The sequence below is a fragment of the Chiroxiphia lanceolata genome, chromosome 6 (assembly GCF_009829145.1).
Source record: "Chiroxiphia lanceolata isolate bChiLan1 chromosome 6, bChiLan1.pri, whole genome shotgun sequence".
Lineage (NCBI taxonomy): Eukaryota > Metazoa > Chordata > Aves > Passeriformes > Pipridae > Chiroxiphia > Chiroxiphia lanceolata.
Genome location: NC_045642.1, coordinates 64738936 through 64759445, shown reverse-complemented (window position 1 = coordinate 64759445; position 20510 = coordinate 64738936). Strand labels below are relative to the sequence as shown.

The 20510-nt window shown below is 51.6% G+C and overlaps 1 long non-coding RNA gene across 3 annotated transcripts in view; it reads left to right on the top strand.

Annotated features, from left to right (window-relative positions):
• The window catches only part of LOC116788766, a 68231-nt gene that overhangs the window by 29347 nt on the left and 18374 nt on the right, over positions 1-20510 (top strand). For all 3 annotated transcript variants that reach the window (XR_004357759.1, XR_004357760.1, XR_004357761.1), the window contains exon 4: positions 12156-12279. This is a non-coding gene — a long non-coding RNA (uncharacterized LOC116788766). The remainder of the gene's footprint in view (positions 1-12155; positions 12280-20510) is intronic.

The window sequence follows — 20510 nt, the reverse complement described above, 5'->3', positions numbered from 1 at the left end:
ACCTCCTGAAGTGCTGGGAACAGCAGGAGGGATTATTAATTCCCTCCCATCCTGCCCTTTCGGGAGCCTCAGCCACATTGGCTCAGTCCTTGGATTCGGTGCTTTGGCATCAAAGCAGAACCCCAGAGAACTTTGCCCACATTGTTCAGCATTCATTGGTTCCTACTCTGCCGTGGGGGTGGAGGGAGCAGAGAATCCCAGGAAATGCCTGGGAATAACTGCCCCTCCTCAGAGGCACGGAGAGAACTGCTGGGATGTGCTGGGTGAGCTCTGTGGGGTGGGTTATCTGCCCTCCCCAGGACTCCATGGGCTGGGAGGGCTTTTCCAGCCTCAGGCATTCTGGGATTTCATGCCAAAGCAGCAGTTTGAGGGTCTGTCCTCCTTCACAGAGTGTTTGAGAATGGTATTTTGGAAAAAACCAAGGGGAAAGTCTGGTGCATGTGGGTGGCAGACACTGCTGGGGAGAGAGCCCTGTGTGAGACTCGTTTGTATTTTGAGTCACCCTCTGGATTTCATTCCCACATCTTTGTCACCCTCTGGATTTCATTCCCACATCTTTGTTGCCTCTCTCCAGGCTGGAGGTGGGGTTGTGTTTGATCCACGGACTGTGGCAGGTGCAGGAGGCAGAGCTGAGTTCCACGGAGCTGGAGCAGCAGGTTCCCTTTTTAAAGAGAACAGCCACCTCCAGCAGAACTGTGCACACTCTGCTCGTCAGAAAATACACAGAGACAGGAATCTTTGGGATCACTGGCAGTTAAAATCCAGGTGTTGTTCCTGTCATGGTTAAAAGAGGGGCTGTTGTGAAATCCGAGGGCACTGGATGTGTCACTGAATAGCTCCTGGGATTAGATTTTGGAATTCGGTGCTAGGTCTGTCTGTAGTCCTGTGTTACCCACCTAGAAATGTGCCAGAGGGATAAAATGCCCTCTGGTAAGGGATTCCTTGGGTTGGATCTGCCTCAAAAGGGAGTGAGTTACTATCCAAGGCTTTAACCAGGAGGAGTTTGGTGACAGAGGAGCAGCCCAGTCCAGAGAGATGGGAAAGGAAACTTGCAGACTGGGTATACACTGGGCACAATTCCTGCTGGCAATCCAACTAAGGTGGTTATTCAGGGCCAAAAAGTGGGCAAAGCATCATCCAGAGTTGTCTCACTCAGGAGTCAGGAGTGGAAGTGCCGAGGGCTCCTGTCCACAGCAGCTCCACCAGACCCACAGCAAGGCTTTTCCTTGGGTTCCCCAGCTCAACATAAGCTACTGGAGTTGCATCTTATGATAATTTTCTGCAAACCTCCACCACCATGAAATAAATGAGGCAGGGTTTGGAATAATTGGTTCAGCTGCTGTGATTTTTAGGTTTCTAGTTTTGTTCTCTGAACAAATTCTTCATTATCTCCGGGCCATTGAAACGCTCCACAAACCTTGGTGCTGCTGGGGTTATTCCTGGGAATAATGCACAGCCCTGGCTCCTGGGAGGACATTTAGATTCCTAAGGGTTGCCAGTGGGTCATCTTTCCCACTGGAAGGTGCAGATTTATCACTTATGGCAGCCTTGCAGGACCTGTGCCTGATCCCGGAGCACCAGCAAGTGCTGCTTCCCAGGCACTGTGGCAGTGGCTCCCTGGATTCCTTCCTGGGCTGCCCTGTGGGTCTGCTGGGGGATGCCATCCAGGTTTGTTGGGCAAATCCATGGGCTCTCTGTTCCCAAAGTTAAACACTGAAGAGTTCAAGGCCAGGTTGGATGAGGCTTGGAGCAACCTGGGCTAGTGGAAGGTGTCCCTGTCCATGGCAGGGGTGGCACTGGCTTCAAGGTCCCTTCCAACCCAACCCATTCTGGGATCCTATGGAATAACCAAAGCACAAATCTCACATCTGATAGATGTGTATGGGCTTTCAGAGCATGAACACTTGTACCAGGAAAGAAAGGACAAAAATGCTCTTCCATCCAAAATCAGAGCCCATGTCCTTCCCTGCCACCAAGGTGCTCCCTCACCAGCACAGCCTCCACCTGCCCTTTCCCAGCCAGACTCACACACCTGAAGGAAATGGAATATCCTCCTTCTGGAATTCCCTGATCCAAGGAAGAGGCACCTGGAACCTCCCCCCATGTCCTTTGGTCACTGCCTTCCACTCTCCCAGGCTGCTCCAAGCCCCATCCAACCTGGCCTTGGACACTTCCAGGGATCCAGGGGCAGCCACAGCTCCTCTGGGCAACTGAGGTTGTGTCTGTGATGTAGGAAGTGTGAAAGGATTTGGGAACCAGCAGGAACTTTCCCATCTGTTTCCTGGTGCTCCTGTTGGAGGTGGACAGGCAGGGGGGGTTGGACCAGGATCTCCAGCTCCCTTTGGGAGGTGGGCTCAGAGCAGCTCCCCCATGGCTCATGCTGGGAGGGGCACAGGGAGCTCTGAGGGCTCAGGGTGGGCTCAGGGAAGGCACAAAGAGTTTGGGGTTTTCTTATCAGGAAGACAAACCCTTCTGTTCTGCAAGGCTTCCCTGCTCACCTGTACAAAGGGATGAGTCTGATCATGGAATCACTCAGGCTGGAAAAGCCCTCTGAGACCATGGAGTCCAACCAGCCCCAGCACTGCCAGGGCCACCACTGCCCCATGTCCCCAAGTGCCACATCCACAGGGCTTTGAAATCCCTCCAGGGATGGGAATCACCCCTGCCCTGGGCTGCTGTGCCAGGGCTGGACAGCCCCTTCCAGGAAGGAATTGTTCCCAATTCCCTCCCTGTTTCTGTACTTGTCCACACTTGGCCGGTGCTGCTGAAGGGTTCCCTCCTTATCATCCCTCTGGGAGCAGGAATTGGCTGGGCCTGCTCTCTGTGAGCCTCAGGAAGTCTCCTATTTTTATGGATCACTCTGTGATCTGTATGGGATACCAGTGCCCACGAATCTGCCTTTATTGTAAAAGTGTCTTCATCTTGTAGCCACTTCCTTCCTTAACTGAGGAGCAAGAAGGAAATACAATGGGCTGATTAAGAGTCCAATCCCTCCCAAATCCATCCCCATCTCTCTGTGTCAGGTACAGAGCTCATTATTTCCTGAGGGGAGGCTCCTGTTCCCGCTGATCCAGAGCAATTCCAGGGATGTGAGCGTGGTTTGGGGGCTGTGCCACTGCCACTGTGTGTGAGTGGAGCTCTCCATCACCCTGCTGGCCTCCATCCCACACGGATCCTGCTGGGAAACAGGGTGTGCCTGCTCTGCCAGGCACAGCTTATGGATTGCTCCCTCTTCAGCTCCTGTTCCCTGTCCCACCAGCCTGCCAGCCACTGGCAAACACTCAGTTTTAATTCACCAATTACCTGTCCCGGGGTTTGCACAAGTTTGTGGGATTTTGTGCTGCTTATGGTGGAGACAAGAATTTGCATAGTTGTGTGAGTGATATGTGTTAGAATTAAAGAATTATCTAGATATAAAGAATTATATCAGAGCTGCACAGAACTGCACAAGGAGTTCAATGATGGTATTATATAATTCAGGCTCAGAGGAGCCAGAATTAAATCAAATTCTAGCAAGAATTAACAACAAATGGCCAGATTTGAACCGGGTCCTGTAAAAACCCTGATTTCATCTGTAGGTTTTTCTGGGAGTTGAATGATTCTGGAGCAACCTGGGCTAGTGAAAGGTGTCTCTGCCCAGGGGACACTGGGTGGGCTTTGAGGTCCCTTCCCACCAAACCATTCCAGGACTCCATGAATGGTGCAAAGGAATTAAGAGGGCAAAAAGCACTATTTTATTGTTTTCTGTGAGTAGGACATTTCATTGCATGGAAACTGAGCTCACAGTTCCCCTAAAGCCTTAATTCCAGCCTGGAATCTCCTTGCAGGTTGGGAGGTTGCTCAAAGTCATAGAAGCATAACAGGGGTTCAGCAATAAAATAGGAAAAAACATGCATGTTATTATAACACAAAAAAAGTGCAATTATGTCTTGATCACAGCTCAGGGATTACATGTTTTTAATGAAGTGAACACTGTCAGCGTGGGAAGCAATAAAAATGAAAAAAAGCTACAGAGCTGAAAATTCAATATATATGATAATACACATAAATCTATTAGAAAAAAAGTAAAGCAGAATTAATTACATTGCAGTACCCGGAGGGTGAGTAAAAACGGTAAAGAATTAAGAAATAAAAAATTCATACTGTAATTAGAACTTTGCATACTAAAATTAGGGAAGGTGTTTTCTGATGCCATCCAGAACCTTCTTGTAGAGCAACCCCACGAAGGGAGCAGGGCATGGTAATTATGCACCAGGGCCTGCAGGTATGAAACCCTTACCCAGGCTTGCAGAGAGGATTAAACATCCAGTTAGGCTGCAAAACTTTTTAATTTTTCAACTTTTCATATCCAAATTATGAGGGGAGGGGAAAAAAAAGGCTCCCGAGCAGCACAGCAGTGCATTATTTATTTAGACATTTAATGAATAACAAAATAGTGTTTCTGTACGAGCTGTAGAAGCCAAGAAACACTTTCCCCACAGTCTCACATATCCATAAATTTAGGTGACAAACAGGGATTTGTTGAGGGAATATCTGAGTCATCTGAGAGGTGTCCTGCCCCTGGCAGGGGGTGGGAATGGATCTTCATGGGCTTTCAGGTCCCTTCCAACCCAAATCACTCTGGGGTTCTGTGAAGATTCCGTGATTTCCTCAATTCCCAAAGAACCAGCCTGTTTACAGACTCCCAGCATCCCAGACTGGTTTGGGTTGGAAGGGACATTAAAGCTCATCCCATTCCACCCCTGCCATGGGCAGGGACACCTTCCACCAGCCCAGGCTGCTCCAACCTGGCCTGGGACACTTCCAGGGATCCAGGGGCAGCCACAGCTTCTCTGGGCAAAGGCCAAATCATGGCTCTGGGGATGAGTTTGGTTCAGTGTTTGCCTCACTCTGCACAAACCTGTTTAACTGTTCCCTTTGGAGCTGGTTGGCATCCAGAGGGAAGGTGGGATTTGCTCTGTAGGAAGCTCCATTAAGAAATCCTGCAGTAATGAGAGGATGATCACAGCAACACCAATAACTGATATTATCAGTGAAGTGCCTTGGACATGGGAGGGACAAACACTGATGGCCCCAAGTCGCTCCAGGGCAGGCTTAGGTCAGATATTTGGGAAAATGTCTTCACAGAAAGGGTTGTCAGGCATTGGAAGGGGCTGCCCAGGGAGGTGGTGGAGTGCCCGTCCCTGGAAGTGTCCAAAACCACAGGGATGTGGCCTCCCCCCAGATTTTCCTGCCCACGTTGCTGTGCTGGGTTCTGGGCATTGTGGCACAACAGGGAGCACAGAAAGGAACATGGAAAGTGAGTGTCCAGGGAAATTTGTTCCGGTTTTTGGTGTGTAAGACCAACTTCATCCTTCCCTTTGCACGCTGGAGTTGTTACTGCAGGAAGAGGTGTCCCTGCCATGTGTTTCCCAACCATTTTGCTCTGACAGGGAATAGATTGTCTGCAATTAATTCTAATTTAATTTCATTACTCACACCTGGGAATGGGGTGTAGGGGATCCTGCACCAGCAAATCCTTCCAAAATAAGTGTTGAAGAGACATCCAGCAGTTTTCAGACCAGTAAAGGAATTCACTCCTTTTTTTCCCTACTTTCCACATGGGTGATATCACATTTTGCTGAGTCTTTCAATGAGACCACAGTGTGTCTGGAGAACAATAAAGAAAAAAAAGGTGTTATACTCTTGTAGCACAAACAGGCAGTGATTCCAGAGACAGTTTCTGTTCTGAGTTTCCAGCTGTTCCCCTTCCCAGCTGTGGCTGCTGTGGTTTGATGTGAACAAGGCAGCTCAGTGAAGGGGGAGGGCAGTTCATCCTTGAACTCTCCATCCTGATCCTCCAGGGAATCCCCCAGTGCAGCTCCCAGGACAGGGCTGGGAACATCTCTGGGCTCTGCTGGGGATGGGCAGCTGAGATCAGTGCAGTGTGTGTGTTGGAGTCCATCACCTTTCCCTGCTCCTGACCCTTCCCAGCACAACTCAGCCCTGCTCAGACACCCCTTGGAATGGTTTCATTGCACTGCTGGAATTATCTGCTCTGGAAGCTGCTCCCTCTGTTTCTTACCTGAAGAAAGACTCCAGTGCCTGTTCTGTTCCTCAGGGAAAGCTGTTTTCTGTCTAGACATGGCAGGGACACCTTCCACTGCTCCCAGGCTGCTCCAAGCCCCATCCAACCTGGCCTTGGACACTTCCAGGGATCCAGGGGCAGCCACAGCTTCTCTGGGCAACCTGGGCCAGGGCCTCCCCACCCTCACAGGGAACAATTCCTTCCCAATATCCCACCTAACCCTGCCCTCTGGCAGTGGGGAGCCATTTCCCCTTGTCCTGGTCCTCCATCCCTTGGGCAAGGTGGACTATTGGGAAATCCTTCCCTGTGAGGATGGGGAGGCCCTGGCCCAGGTTGCCCAGAGAAGCTGTGGCTGCCCCTGGATCCCTGGAAGTGTCCAAGGCCAGGTTGGATGGGGCTTGGAGCAGCCTGGACTAGTGGAAGGTGTCCCTGCCCATGGCAGGGGGTGGCACTGGATGGGCTTTATGTCCCTTCCTACCCAAACCAGTCTCTGATTCCATGAGGTGCCTGGAGGGAGGCAGAGAGCCAAGAAGGCAATTTTTTCAGAAAATATGGATTAAAGGGAGATTCTGGAGGTGCAGCTGTGGCACAGAGCAGAGGGACACGCTCCAAGTTGGCTCTCCAGAGGAAGGGGGTTTATGGAGGTGAAGGCCACCAGTAGGTGACAACAGGAACATCTGTGCACTGGGATCTCCTCCTGATGGTGGTTTCTGGGCCCAGAGGAGCCTGTGCTCCTGTGGCAGCACAGCTCCATGAGGAATAAACCCCAGCAAGGAAAGGCTGGAAGCAGCATCCTCCATCTACCAGGCAGTGCCACCATTGCCATTGCAGAGGGAGTCTCCTCTCAGGGAATACTCAGCCCTTCCCAGGGAGCAGAGGATGGACACACCCAGAGCTCCTGCTGAGTCAGTTCTGTCCCGAGGATGCTGTTTGTGCCTGCTGTCCGTGGGCCAGGCCAGGGCCCGTGGTCCCTCTGGGAATATCCAGCACCTGGAACTGGGCTCTCTCCTCCAACAAGCCACAGAGAACCCTCTCACCTTGAGGAGAGGTCTCTCTCCTCCTGGACCATCTGCTCCTCGGTGGGTGCTGCTCTGAGGAAGCAGAGGAGAGTGTGGGAGAAGATAAAAGAGAAAGATTAAACCCTTCCTGAAAGTTTCATCAAAGGCCTGTTTGTGGTGCCGAGGGGGATGCTGGAATGCTGCCTTACCTTCACACAAACTTCATTCCTAACCCCCACCTCGTTATTTCCCAGCATCATCCCCAACTTTGGCAGCTCAGAGAGACGAGCTCATGATTTGCTTTCTTCTGTGCCTGATCAAAACACTAAACATGGGTGTTTATGTCCCTCACATTACCCTGAGTCTTCAAGAAGGAAATTTAGCTTTGCTTGAGGGGGAAAAATCGTAATAAATAGTAATATTAGTCCTGTGATTCCTTCCCTATTCAGGACATGAAGCTTCTCAGACATTTCAGAGTCTCTGAAAACATTGAACGAAAAGCCTGAGATCAAATAACTCCAACAGGAGCCCTTTGGATGTTCTGAAAGCTGCACATGGCTGCTGCCATCATTAAATTGGGCCAGGATTTGATTAATGTCTTGGGAACAGGGATCCACTCCCCACCCTTTCACACAGTTTGAAAGGACTGTGGTTACCTTTGGATTTTTAAGAAGAAGTAATTTTGTTTACTCACAGGGAGTAAAATTGCAGAATCTTATTCCACGTGGGGCTGTTTCTGTGACATCAGTGGCTGGAACCTGATGGCCAGACACCCCAAAACCGTGGCCAGACACCCCAAACCCATGGCCAGGCATCCCAAAAACATGGCCAGACACCTCACAACCATGCCAGACACCCCAAACCCATGGCCAGGCATCCCAAAAACATGGCCAGACACCCCACAACCATGGCCAGACACCCCACAACCATGGCCAGGCATCCCAAACAGCCTGAGAGAGTTACAGATGTATCCACAAATCATGGAATCATGGAATGGTTTGGGTTGGAAGGGACCTTAAAGCCCATCCAGTGCCACCCCTGCCATGGGCAGGGACACCTTCCACTAGCACAGGTTGCTCCAACCTGGCCTGGGACATTCCAGGGCTGGGAAGCCTCTGGGCTCTCTGGATTTGCTGACTGTCATTCCTGCTGGCATTCCAAGCCTGCCTTGGGCAGTGGTTCCCAAACTCTGTGCTCTGAACATTTGTTCCTCCCCAGACTTCTGATTTCCTTTCTGGAAGAGCAGTTGTCAGGCCGGGCTTGTTTTGGTTTCCAAAAGCTGACGCCAGAAGAACTTTCCCATTCTGTTTGATTGGAGTATAAATATGGATGTGTTCTGTCCTAAATATTTCATGGGCAAAAGCTGTATTTTTTAATGCTCACCTTAGTGGCACAGCAGTTCTTCCCCCCCCCACCACTTCCCTTCCTGGGGGGGTTTGCACTGCTGGAAGTGCTAAAAGCACTTTGCTGAGTCCCTGCTGCCCTGGGACAGGGCCTTCCACAGGGAAACATCCCTGGGACAGCTGGAGAGGGAATGTGAAAATGGATCTTTTATAACCCAAGTCCCTGCTTTTTTCCTTCCTGTCTTCACCCAGCAAAGTCTCTCCTTTTCCCTGGATGCTGAGTGTTCCTGGTGAACAGCAGGGGATGAAACCTTCCCCTTCCATGTTCATTCCACGGGGCAGGACCTTGAATGACCCGAGCTCGTGCTCTCCCTGGATGCCAGAAGAGCTGTCAGGGAGGCCCAGCATCCCTGTGTATTATCCCTGAGGGAAAGAAAAGGGAAATCCTGGATTTGGATGGCACTTTGGAAGTGAGAGATACCAAGGAAAGCCCCTGGGAGCTGGATTGATCCCTGTCCTTCCCTGGAGCAGTGGGCACCTCAGAGGGTGCTGCTGGCAGGGATCTGCACCTCCCCAGGAGTTTCTCACTCAGCCTCCTTGGGGAGCTTCCCAAAGCTGCCAGAGAAGAATCCAGGCCTGGGGATTCCCATCCCAACACCCTTCCTGCCCGTGTTAACCCAGCCTAGGGCTGTGCTCTGCTTTGTGTGCCTGGAATGGAGCTCGGGAGTGGGAAGGGCTGGATCCCCCTTTTCTCTGGAGCTGGGCTCTCTCCCCTGGTGCCTGGTGGCCTGGCTTGTTCCATGTGGATTGATGGTGTACCTGGAATGCTCACAGGAGGACAACCCCCCTGGGGAAACAGCATCCATGTCCTGTGGTGCTCCAGGAGGATGCACAGACACCCAGGCTTGGTGGGACCTTCCCACCACAACATGGGATCCAGGCAATGGGTTCTGGGAAAACTGTTTCTGCTGGGGAAAACATGGACTTCTTAGACTTCCCTTTTGGATAGAGCTGGGTCTGGTTTTTCCTTCCCAGCAGCTGCTCAGAAGTACCTTGAGCAGCTCCACAGATGGTGTTCACAGCTCCAGATGCTTCACATCAGGATGACTCAGTCCTGCCCAGGTTGAGCCCAGAGGGATGGAGTCTGAGCCCAGGATGTCATTCCAAGGCTGCCTTTCCCAGTGCCCTGACAATCCCGGGCCACTGAAAGGCAGGGATGTGGTGTCGGTGCTGCTGGAAACCCGCAGACATTTCTGTCAGTTCTGCAGGGCTGGACACTTTGATCCTTTGTGCTCTCAGATTCCCACATGGAGGTTCATTCCAGCATGAGGAAGAGCAAAAAATTGCTCCTTAAAGAAGAAAGGATGAGGGAAGATAAAGAACCTCAAAGCAGGAGCCATTGCTCGAGATCTGGAGAGGAACATGAAACTCCGAGGCAGAATCTGCTCTTAAAACCTCCGAAGGCTTTCCAGGGAGAACACATTCATCTCCTGGACAATGGGGCTCCACGATTTCCCACCTCATGCCAGGGAAATATCCAACAAAAGCCACGGGCTTGAACAGGCAGACTTGTTGCTTGATGGTTTCAAATCTCTCCATGGGACCAGCAGCCAAACAGGGTCTATTGTAAGATCTCTGACACTGAAAGTTTTGTGTCACATCAGGAAACTTTTTCAAATGCTTTGTGCCCTCAAAGGGGATCTGGAAGTTCAGTGGCAGTTTGGAGATGACGCATTAGGAACTGGCCTCAAAGTCTTTTCTCTGTCAGTGGTTTTTAAGATTAATCCAAAGCCTGCAATGAATTCCTGTCTGTGCACTGCAGTTGGAGGGAATAAGGGAACGAACCCAATAACTAATCAAAGGCCCTGTGGGGGTGTGGGAGGACACCACGAGCAGGACTACAAAGCTTTTTGTGTCTCTCTGATCATCCCTGGATGTGAATTGCTGCAAGAGTCACAAAGCTGTCCCTTGGCTGAGCACAAGGTGCCACCAGAGCAGACCCACAGACTGGTCTGTCCCTCACCTGCTGCTGCAGGAGCCAGGTATTTCTGGGGCAGCCTCTTCCTCAGGAATTTCTTCCTGGAAAGGGTGGTCAGACATTGGAAGGAGCAGGGCTAGATGGGATATTGGGAAGGAATTGCTGGCTGGGAGGGTGGGGAGGCCCTGGCCCAGGTTGCCCAGAGAAGCTGTGGCTGCCCCTGGATCCCTGGAAGTGTCCAAGGCCAGGTTGGAGCAACCTGGGCTGGTGGAAGGTGTCCCTGCCCATGGCAGGGGTGGCACTGGGTGGGCCTTGAGGTCCCTTCCAACCCAAACCTGTCTGGAATTCCATGATTCTTTCCTTGACTGCTTGACTTGATTCCTCTCACTGACACCAACACAATCCATGTCAGTGCAAAGCTGGGGATACAGAGGAAAATAAGATTTCCCAAATTTGAGCACTGATTTGATTGAATAAATTGGTGTCTCTTTGACTTATTAAACCAACTTCTGAGAACCAGCTTGTTCTGAGAACTGGCCAGTGGCCCAGTGGCACTGAGCTGAGGGACCAGGGGACAAATCCAATGTTGGACTGAGCCCCCAGTTGGAGTGATCCCTGTGGATACTCCAGGGGAAGCTGGTCTTATTTTTTCAGTAATATATAACCAATTCTACCCCTTTTGTAACTATGAGCCTGCTTCTTCTTGCTTGCAAATTTACAGTTCTCTAGAATTATAATAAAATTCCCAATCTTACATATACATATAAAATACAGCCTTCCTAGTGCACTACCCGGGTGTCAGGTGGTTGCTGCATAAATGAATTTAAAAAGCATTTAATGAACCACTTGTATTTAGAATTTGAACCAGAGAAAACCAGCAAAACCAGAGGTTTGGATCCCAATCAGCCCCACGCTCTGTGAGCAGGGCACACACCATGCTGCTCCCCCAGACCTGCCCCTAAAACACAGCTCCCCTGCAATCTGCATTTATAGCTCATCATTTCTGCAGGATGGGGTCAGATATTCATTTGATCAGTGGCATCTGAATTTCCCAGGAAGGCAGCTCCTTCGTTTCGCAGCGTTTATGGACTTTGCAGGGATAACAGGTGGGAGGCACTGCAGGGATAACAGGTGGGAAGCACTGCAGGGATAACAGGTGGGAAGCACTGCAGGGATAACAGGTGGGAAGCACTGCAGGGATAACAGGTGGGAAGCACTGCAGCGATTCCCAACCGGCCCTGAGTGACCCCTCATTGAAATCTGAGCAGGGATTTGAAATGTCAGGGTGGTTTTGTGCTGAAACACAGGGAAAAAACATGACATTTGGAACGACTGAGGCCATCACCATATTTCTGCCTTGGGCAAGTCAGGGTGAACTTTCCATCCGTGGAGCCAAACCAGCCCGAGCCCTGCTGGGAGAGCCGGGTGGGCACGGCACTGGCACTGGGAACTGGGAGAGGGGGAGCCAGGCTGGAGGAGTCCTGGAGCATCCTGCCCTAGTGGCAGGTGTCTCTGCAACTTGGGAATCAGGTGATGATGGGTGAGATGTACACATGGACATCAGGAGGGGACCGAATTATCATGGAATCACAGGGTGGGTTGGGTTGGAAGGGACCTTCGAGCCCCTCCAGTTCCAGCCCCTGCCATAGACAGGACACCTTCCACTGGCCCAGGGTGAGTCCTCAGCCTGTGAAAGGGAATGCTGGAAAAGCAGCAGTTTGGTTGAATGCTGGGAAGAGACAAATGATTTGTCCCTGCTTTGTTCCCAGGAGAGGATGGACAGTCTTGGATCAGCCCCTCGGTGCCGACAGCACTTCCTGTGGAGATCAGAGCAATGAACATCTGGGCAGCACTGCTGGAGCAGCAGGGAAACCCCTCCTGGGGGATGTGGAGGTGAGCGTGCCAGCAAGGGAGAGGATTTAAAGAAAACCTGGCAGTAAAATGTCACTGGTAAATCCAAACCAGCATCAAATTCCATGGATTGTATTCACGGAGGGAGGCACGGACAATAACAGTGGGAATGGTGGCCTGGAGGTAGTTTGGGCTGGAGCAGCCCCAGGTGTTGGGGAGTCCCCCTCCCTGTGCCCAGTGCATGGCCTGCAAGTCTCCAGAAGGGGGGGATTTTGTGTCTATTTTCTTTCTAAAAGAAGTTTAATTAATCACTGACTCATCCTTTAATTAGAGATGCTGTTGCCATTGTCTGGACTACTCCTGGCTCTGCCTGAGGAATTATCCCTGTGTACACTCCCTGCCTTTAAACCGTTATTAATGGCAGGATTTACACACCTCTCTCAATAACCCACTGCTTCTCAATCCTTTCACTCTCTGGACTTTGAAGGTTTGGCTCTGCTGAGCAGCCTAATAAAGGGGCACAGGGAGATGGAACTCACTCGTTAATAATTTGTGATGGGCTCTGCTCAGCAGCTGAACACCAAGATCTGCAGAAAAGTTTTGAGACAGAATCCAAGCTGGCATTTGATTTAATCAGGAGCTGGGATGCTCCAGGGCATCCTATGGAGAGACAAAGCCCAGGTGCTCCCGTCTGCACGTGAGGTTGGGAAACACCCCCGTGAGAGCCCAACTCCCTGTGAGCCCTCAGCGACACTGGGAGTGCTGTGGGAATGGGTTACAGCTGGTTGGCAATATTAGGAGTTGCTTTCCTGATCCAAAAGTCACATGGGTGGCCTTCTGTAGTCTGGCTAAAAAACCTGGCTACCAGGGCCTGGGATCCAGTGGCATCAGAGCTGCTCAGGGAGAGGGGATTGGAAAGGGATGTGGGGCTTGGGAGACTGTGAGAGGACATAGACAGAGGAGTGGCTTCCCACTGCCAGAGGGCAGGGTTAGATGGGATAGTGGGAAGGAATTCCTGGCTGGGAGGGTGGGGAGGCCCTGGCCCAGGTTGCCCAGAGAAGCTGTGGCTGCCCCTGGATCCCTGGAAGTGTCCAAGGCCAGGTTGGAGCAACCTGGGCTGGTGGAAGGTGTCCCTGCCCAGGGCAGAGGGTGGAATAAGATGGTTTCTAAGGTCCCTTCCAACCCAAACCATTCCAGGATTCCATGATTCTGTTGAGGAAAGGCCAGTTTTCCTTGATGGACTTCTCTGTTCAATAGTAAAAAGTTTTGCATTCTTGTAATTAGTGGCCCAAACTTGTGTTTCAGAGTGAATCATTTAAGAGCTGACTATAACAAGTGTTTGCCTTCAGAATCTCATCTCAGCTGCCAGCTCTGGCTCCTCCATTCCCCAGCAGGATAATGACCCCAGAATTAGCAACCCTCCTGCTTGTGCAGTCCAGTCACTCACTCCCAGGCAATTACTCTCCACTGTGGATTCAGGAGGAGAAGAATACAAATGGAATGTGTGACCTGAAGGGCAGAGGGGAAGGAGCGTGTTTGTTTTATGTTAAAAGCAAAGAGCTCCCAGTCCTCCTGGCAGCTGTGCCTGGAGAGCACGTGCATCCCAACAGGACCATCATGGCCTGGCATCTCTCCCCCAGTCCTGCTCTATCTGTTCTCTGGAAATCCTGAGCTGCCTGGAGCAGGTCCTGGGGCTGGAATTAAGCGTTATTCAGATATTGGGAAGGAATTCCTGGCTGGGAGGGTGGGGAGGCCCTGAAATAGAATTCCCAGGGAAGCTGTGGCTGCCCCTGGATCCCTGGAAGTGTCCAAGGCCAGGTTGGAGCAACCTGGGCTGGTGGAAGGTGTCCCTGCCCATGGCAGGGGTGGCACTGGAAGGGCTTTGAGGTCCCTTCCAACCCAAACCAGTCTGGGATTCCATGAGTGCACACAAACCACATTTTGCAAGGTTTCGTTGTGCTACTGACCACTGAGATAATTGGCCTGGATTTTCAGTGCCAGGTGTAAATCCCCAGGGATTCTGGCAGGGGGTTTTGTGCCAGCCTCCCACAGGCCCCAGGGGCAGCAGGGACAGCCATGATCCCTGGGGTGGGGTGTCATGGCCTGGGCTCTTTGACAGGAAGGAATTTTGGGAAGTGATGATGGCCTGGGGCACATGGAGAGGTGCAGTCCCCATGGATCAGCTCAGTCTTCTCTGTGCTGACCAAACCAAGGTCTGAGCTCTGCTCCAAGAGCTTCTTCTTCCCTTTAGACACCTGGAAAAGGGGCTGGGGCCGTGTCTGCCTCATTCCTGGGTTTGTCCCAGCCATGGGAGCTGCCTGTGCTCGGCAGAGATGGCACAGGGACGTGAGTGCACAGCAGGGAGCTCTTTAATATTCCCAAATCCATTAGCATAGTGCCTTAGGATTCCTGTCAGCTTCCTGTGGAAAGGCCCAGAAACTGCAGCAGGGCCAGGACACTGCTTTCTCTCTGTCTCAGAATCCCAGACTGGTTTGGGTTGGAAGGGACCTCAAAGCCCATCCAGTGCCACCCCTGCCCTGGGCAGGGACACCTTCCACTAGCCCAGGTTGCTCCAGCCTGGCCTTGGACACTTCCAGGGATCCAGGGGCAGCCACAGCTTCTCTGGCCAACCTGTGCCCACCTTCACAGGAAAAAATATGTTTTCTTGTGTTCAGACAGGATTTTATAGTGTTTAATCTGTGCCTCTGTCCTGTCAGTGCTGAGAGAATCCTGATTCCATCCCCGTCATTCCCTCCCCTCAGGAATTCATCCACATGGATAAGATCCTCCCCTATTAAAATGAAATTGTGGCTTGCAGAGTGCACTGTCCTGGGGCAGGGAGTTCTGTAATGAACTGCAGAGCCACAGTGACACAGAGTTCTCCCTCTGCTTCAAAAACTCACCACGTACAACGTTTTTTGGGGGATTTTTCTCTTTCTGCCAGAAATGTCTTTGATGGTGAGACTAAGCCAGGAAAGGTTCATGTTCTGGGGCGACAGGGCAGGGCAGGGGAGGAGATGAACAGGGACTAAAATGGTGAACAGTCCTGAAAAATCACTTTTTTAATTGTCAAACACAAGGTAAGTCCTTTTTCTTGTTCGTGGCAAGAGGAAGATGAGCCCTTAAATTCTGCAGGGCTGTGATTCAGGCACATCAGGGGCAATTTTGCTGGTCATGTGTGTCCTACACTGAAGGTCATCAGAACAATTCTGTGCTTGATCCTCCTGCTACTGGCACAGGGAGTTTGTCCAGGCTGGGCTGAACTCTGTGCTTACAGCAGTGTCCAGCACAAGCAGGAAAATGTCAGTTCTCCAGGAATAAGAAAACAGCTGGGGAGGGCACAGCTCTAACTGGTGGTCTGAGTAAAACCAGGAATTTTACTTTTGTCCTTGTGGAAAGGACTGACTCGTTGATAAGTGTCAGGGGAAGAAATGTGTTGTCAAATCACCTGCAGGGGGTAAAAGGAACAGAACACGAATCCTCTGAAGCTGTGGTGTGGATCTGCCACTCTCTGGGATTGCTGGGGAAGTTTGGGAAGTGAAATATGGACATTGCCTCCCCTGGGCACAGAGGGAGGGGTGGGAGGGGGATGTGATGCTCTGAACAGACCAGAGGGATTCCAGGATACAGTGGGACAAGGTACCACACTCTGGCACTGGGAAACCATTCCCTGTGTCCTGTCCCTCCATGCCTTGTCCCCAGTCCCTCTCCAGCTCTCCTGGAGCCCCTTTAGGCCCTGCAAGGGGCTCTCAGCTCTCCCTGGAGCCTTCTCTTCTCCAGGGGAACCCCCCCAGCTCTCCCAGCCTGGCTCCAGAGCAGAGGGGCTCCAGCCCTTGGAGCAGCTCCGTGGCCTCTGGACTCGCTCCAACAGCTCCAATTTCCTCCCTGCTGGGTTTAAGGCACCAGTGGAATTGTGAGGGGAGCAAATGAAGGGAGAACAGATGTTGTGTTATCTTAGTTGGGAGTTACTGAACCCACTGAACCAGTGTCTGCATTTGTGTGCAGGGAGGCCAGCCCAGGGTTTAATGAGGGAATGAGTTTCTGGCTGAGGACTCAGGAGTCACCTGAGCTTGTGGGCACTGTGTCTACAGGTTTATTCCATGACTTCAGGGGAGCTCCAGGTTTTTGACCCTGTAGGTCTGTGCTGTTACTAGGGAAGGACAAGGATCTGATCCTGACTGAGCAGTGCCACTGGAATAGCTAAATCCAGTCTCTCTGTGGTGCTGAGGAGCCTGTCTGACTCCACAAGGGATTCTGTTTAAAAACAGAGACTCTGTTTCCTGGAGCTGCTTCATCTCAGGTCTGTGTCACTCGTCAGCAGTGACCCTGAGCACAGGTCCATTGCCCTGCACCCTGGGAGGCTTTTGGGGTTAAAACACAGCCTCCTGTCCCCTCTCCCCTCCCACTTTAGCCCCAGTGCCATCTCAATCCCAGGCATTTGGGGAGCCCCCCGGGAGCTGCCCTCTCCCAGGACCATCAGCCCCACTCCTCTCCTACCTCTGCTTCACACAGGAAAAGGATTCTTTTTGTAGGAGTGGGGCTCTTCTCCCTGCACAGCACTTTGACCCAGGGATGCTCCTGCAATCCATCCTCTCCTGTCCTGCACTGCTTTGGGCCCTGGCTGTGCAGGAGCAGCTCCCAAATGGCTCCAGGTTTGTTCAGGACTGTTCATTTCCCACAGAGCAAACACATCTTTAGGCTGCAACTGCACATGGTGTAGAATAAAGGCAGTGTTGCCTGGAATCATAAATCTCTGTGAGACAGAGCAGAGGCACAAAAGGTGTTTGAGTGCTTTGCTCTGTGTGTCAGTGATGGAGAGGCCTTGGCTTCCTTTGCCACCTCTCTCAGGGCAGAATAGTCTTCCCTGTCTTCCTCCCAGACAGAGTGTAAGACACTGCCTGCTGCAAACCACCAGTGGCTTTGAGCTGAAGGAGGGCAGGGGTAGATGGGATATTGGGAAGGAATCCTTCCCCATGAGGGTGGGGAGGCCCTGGCCCAGGTTGCCCAGAGAAGCTGTGGCTGCCCCTGGATCCCTGGAAGTGTCCAAGGCCAGGTTGGACGGGGCTTGGAGCAGCCTGGGCTAGTGGAAGGTGTCCCTGCCCATGGCAGGGGCGTGGAAGGAGACAAGTTTTAAGGTCCCTTCCAACCCAAGGGCTGACTCAGTGCCCCTGAGTTTCAGTGGCACATCCCTACATGTGTCAAAACAACCCCAAATGCACCAGGACTGCTCCAAATGCTCCTTCTGGCTGGGCAGGTGGGAAATTAAACTGCAGAAGCTGAAGGATTGGAGATTTGAAGCCTGCCCATCCTCACCTCCACAGAAAACCCTGGAGTTGATCCCTGTGCTCTGCTGAGGGAGGGGTGGGAGGGTGGCTGGGCTGGCACTGACCCAGGAGGGCCAAGGTGGAGCAGCAGGGGAGGGGCTGATGGAGGTGCTGCACAGTCAGGACTTGCCCATCCTTGTTCCCACATTCCTGTCAGCTGCACTGAAGTGTTTCTTCCCTTATTTTGGGCAATGACACTTGTTGGACACGGAGGGAAAACATCTGCCATTCCCGTTCAGATCAGCTGCTTCTCACCCTGAGCTGTAAACACCTCCCAGTGCTGTTTGCTCTCCCATCTCCCCGCTCCAGCTGCATTATTGAACAACCTGTCACACAGTTTCACACATGTGTTTGGCCTTAATTAAGGAAGAGGAGTTTTTTAATTGATTTTCATATTACATTACAAGTACAAAGCATTTCCAGCAGCCTGTCACAGGCAGTCTGGCACGAGAGGAGCTCAGGCTCTCAGCCATTGGCTGTTCTTCCAGCCTGGATCCCCAAGGAAATGGGATGTCTGGGAAAAGGCTTTTTGTCCTGGTTGATAAATGTTGAACCTTGTGGATGTTGCAGCCAAAGTTGAGCAGGAGATGAAGGACCAAATGTGGAGTTATGGCAGGGTATGGGTTGGCTGTGTTCTGGAGATACTGGAGTTCCTCTGCCCACAGCAGGACTTGATGGTAGATCTTGCCTTTTTCCTCTCTGAGATCCTGCTCTGCACAACCCACTCCAAAAATTGGTGCCCAGAGAAGCTGTGGGTGCCCCTGGATCCCTGGAAGTGTCCAACGCCAGGTTGGACAGGGCTTGGAGCAACCTGAGCTGCTGGAAGGTGTCTCTGCCCATGGCAGGCGTGGCACTGGATGGACCTTGAGGTCCCTCCCAACCCAAGCCAGTCTGGGATCCCATGATTTTATGAAAATAATGTTTTGTATTTTAGTGCTGAAGACCTAAATGAGCCTCTATTTAAAGAAAACCCAAAATGCAGTGCCAGCCTTTATAAGGTTCAGTTTAGTGCCCCTAGTTGTGCCCTTTCCCAGCACAGACCTGCCTGAATGCCTGTGGATTTTCCAAGAAGTATTTTTCAGTAGCCAGCAGTTGGTTGGAAGTGTTTGGGAACTTCTTCCTCTTCCAACAACGTGATAACACACAGGAATATACTGAGAGAAGGTGCTTGATGTGTTGTAGTTCCTCCCAGCTGTTGCATGGAAAACAATGCTTTTTCATTGGATATCAGGAAATTGTTCTTCATGGAAAGGGCTGTCCAGCCCTGGAGGGGGCCAGCCATGCTCAGTGACCCCACAAACACAGCAGGGGTTCATCCCATTCCCTCCTGGCTGCCAGGGGATCATCAAGCAGCCGGGGCTCATCCCATCCTCGCTTGGCTGTCAGAGGATTATCTTTGCTTGAGCAAGAAACCCTTTCTTCTTGTCACATTTAGGGCACAGGCAGTGGGTTTGCAGGCAGCAAAGTCCCCTAATGTGCTGCTGGGAGTGAGTCATTCATATCACCAGCAGCTTCCCTCAATCCATGTGGAATGGGGCTGTACAGGAATTTCCATATCCTGCAGCCCACTGCTGGGACACTGCAGAAGGGCAGGAGGTGGTTCCCTGTCCCCCTGGAGGAGCCCCAACCTCACCCAACACCTACATTTTGGGTCTCACAACACCCTTCCCACGGGCAGTTTGCTTTCACTGCCTGTTCATGATTTAAGGAAAGTGCTGTAAATAAACTGTTCAGCTGATAAACACCTGGGGTTCCTTTTATTAGAAGAAACCAAACAAATGAACACCCAGAATCAAGGCGAATCGATTGGCTGCTGTAATCCTTACAGAGCAAGAGATGTGGTTTGGAAGGTTTAAAATTCATTGAAATCCCTGCAGTCCTGGCAAAGGATTTATTTCCTTATTAATGAACATTGTTTACACTGTTGGTCCCCGGCTCTGAATGACCAAAGCACTCAGGAAGAGCAGCTGAAACGGGCAGGATTTAAATCACTGATGCTTTAAGGTCATGGAAACCTTATCCCAAGGTAAAAAAAAAAACAAAACAGCAGAGGCTTCATCTCCCTTGGGCCCTGTAAGTCTGGATCAGGCCCCACTTGATGGTTTGTATGCTGGTGGGATTTCATTCCCAGTTAACAGGGTTCATCTCCGGGCTCTCTGTTCATGGGATACATTGCAGTGCTGTGTGGAAGCTGTAATCCTGTTACCCTGTAATCACCAAAGGGGAATCAGGCAGCTCTGAGTTTTACAGGTCCAAAATGGACCCTGTATCTTGTAGCACCTTTATCAAAATTCTTGCAATAACCTTTAAGTCTTTCCCAGCAGCCAGGGAGGGTTTGTGCCATTGAAAGCTTCTCTGCAGTGGCTGAGCCATCAGCACAAAGCCCAGAGCTCCCTGATACAAACAGGGTGTAAAGGTCCAAGGTCAATAATCATGGAATCATGGAATGGTTTGGGATGGAAGGACCTCAAAGCCCATCCAGTGCCACCCCTGCCATGGGCAGGGACACCTTCCACCAGCCCAGGCTGCTCCAGCCTGGCCTTGGACACTTCCAGGGATCCAGGGGCAGCCACAGCTTCTCTGGGCAACCTGGGCCAGGGCCTCCCCACCCTCCCAGCCAGGAATTCCTTCCCAATCTCCCATCTCTCCCTGCCCTCTGGCACTGGGAAGCCATTCCCTGTGTCCTGTCCCTCCATGCCTTGTCCCCAGTCCCTCTCCAGCTCTCCTGGAGCCCCTTCAGGCCCTGCAAGGGGCTCTCAGCTCTCCCTGGATCCTTCTCTTCTCCAGGTGAACCCCCCCAGCTCTCCCAGCCCCTCAGGCAGAGGGATCTGGGCAGCCTTAGGCAATATTAATGTGTGAACTAATTAGCTCCAGGGTTTAAGGGTGTCTTTCATGTTGTGCAAAGAAGACACGAGGTCCCTGACAAGGAGAAGGGGAACACAATGGGAT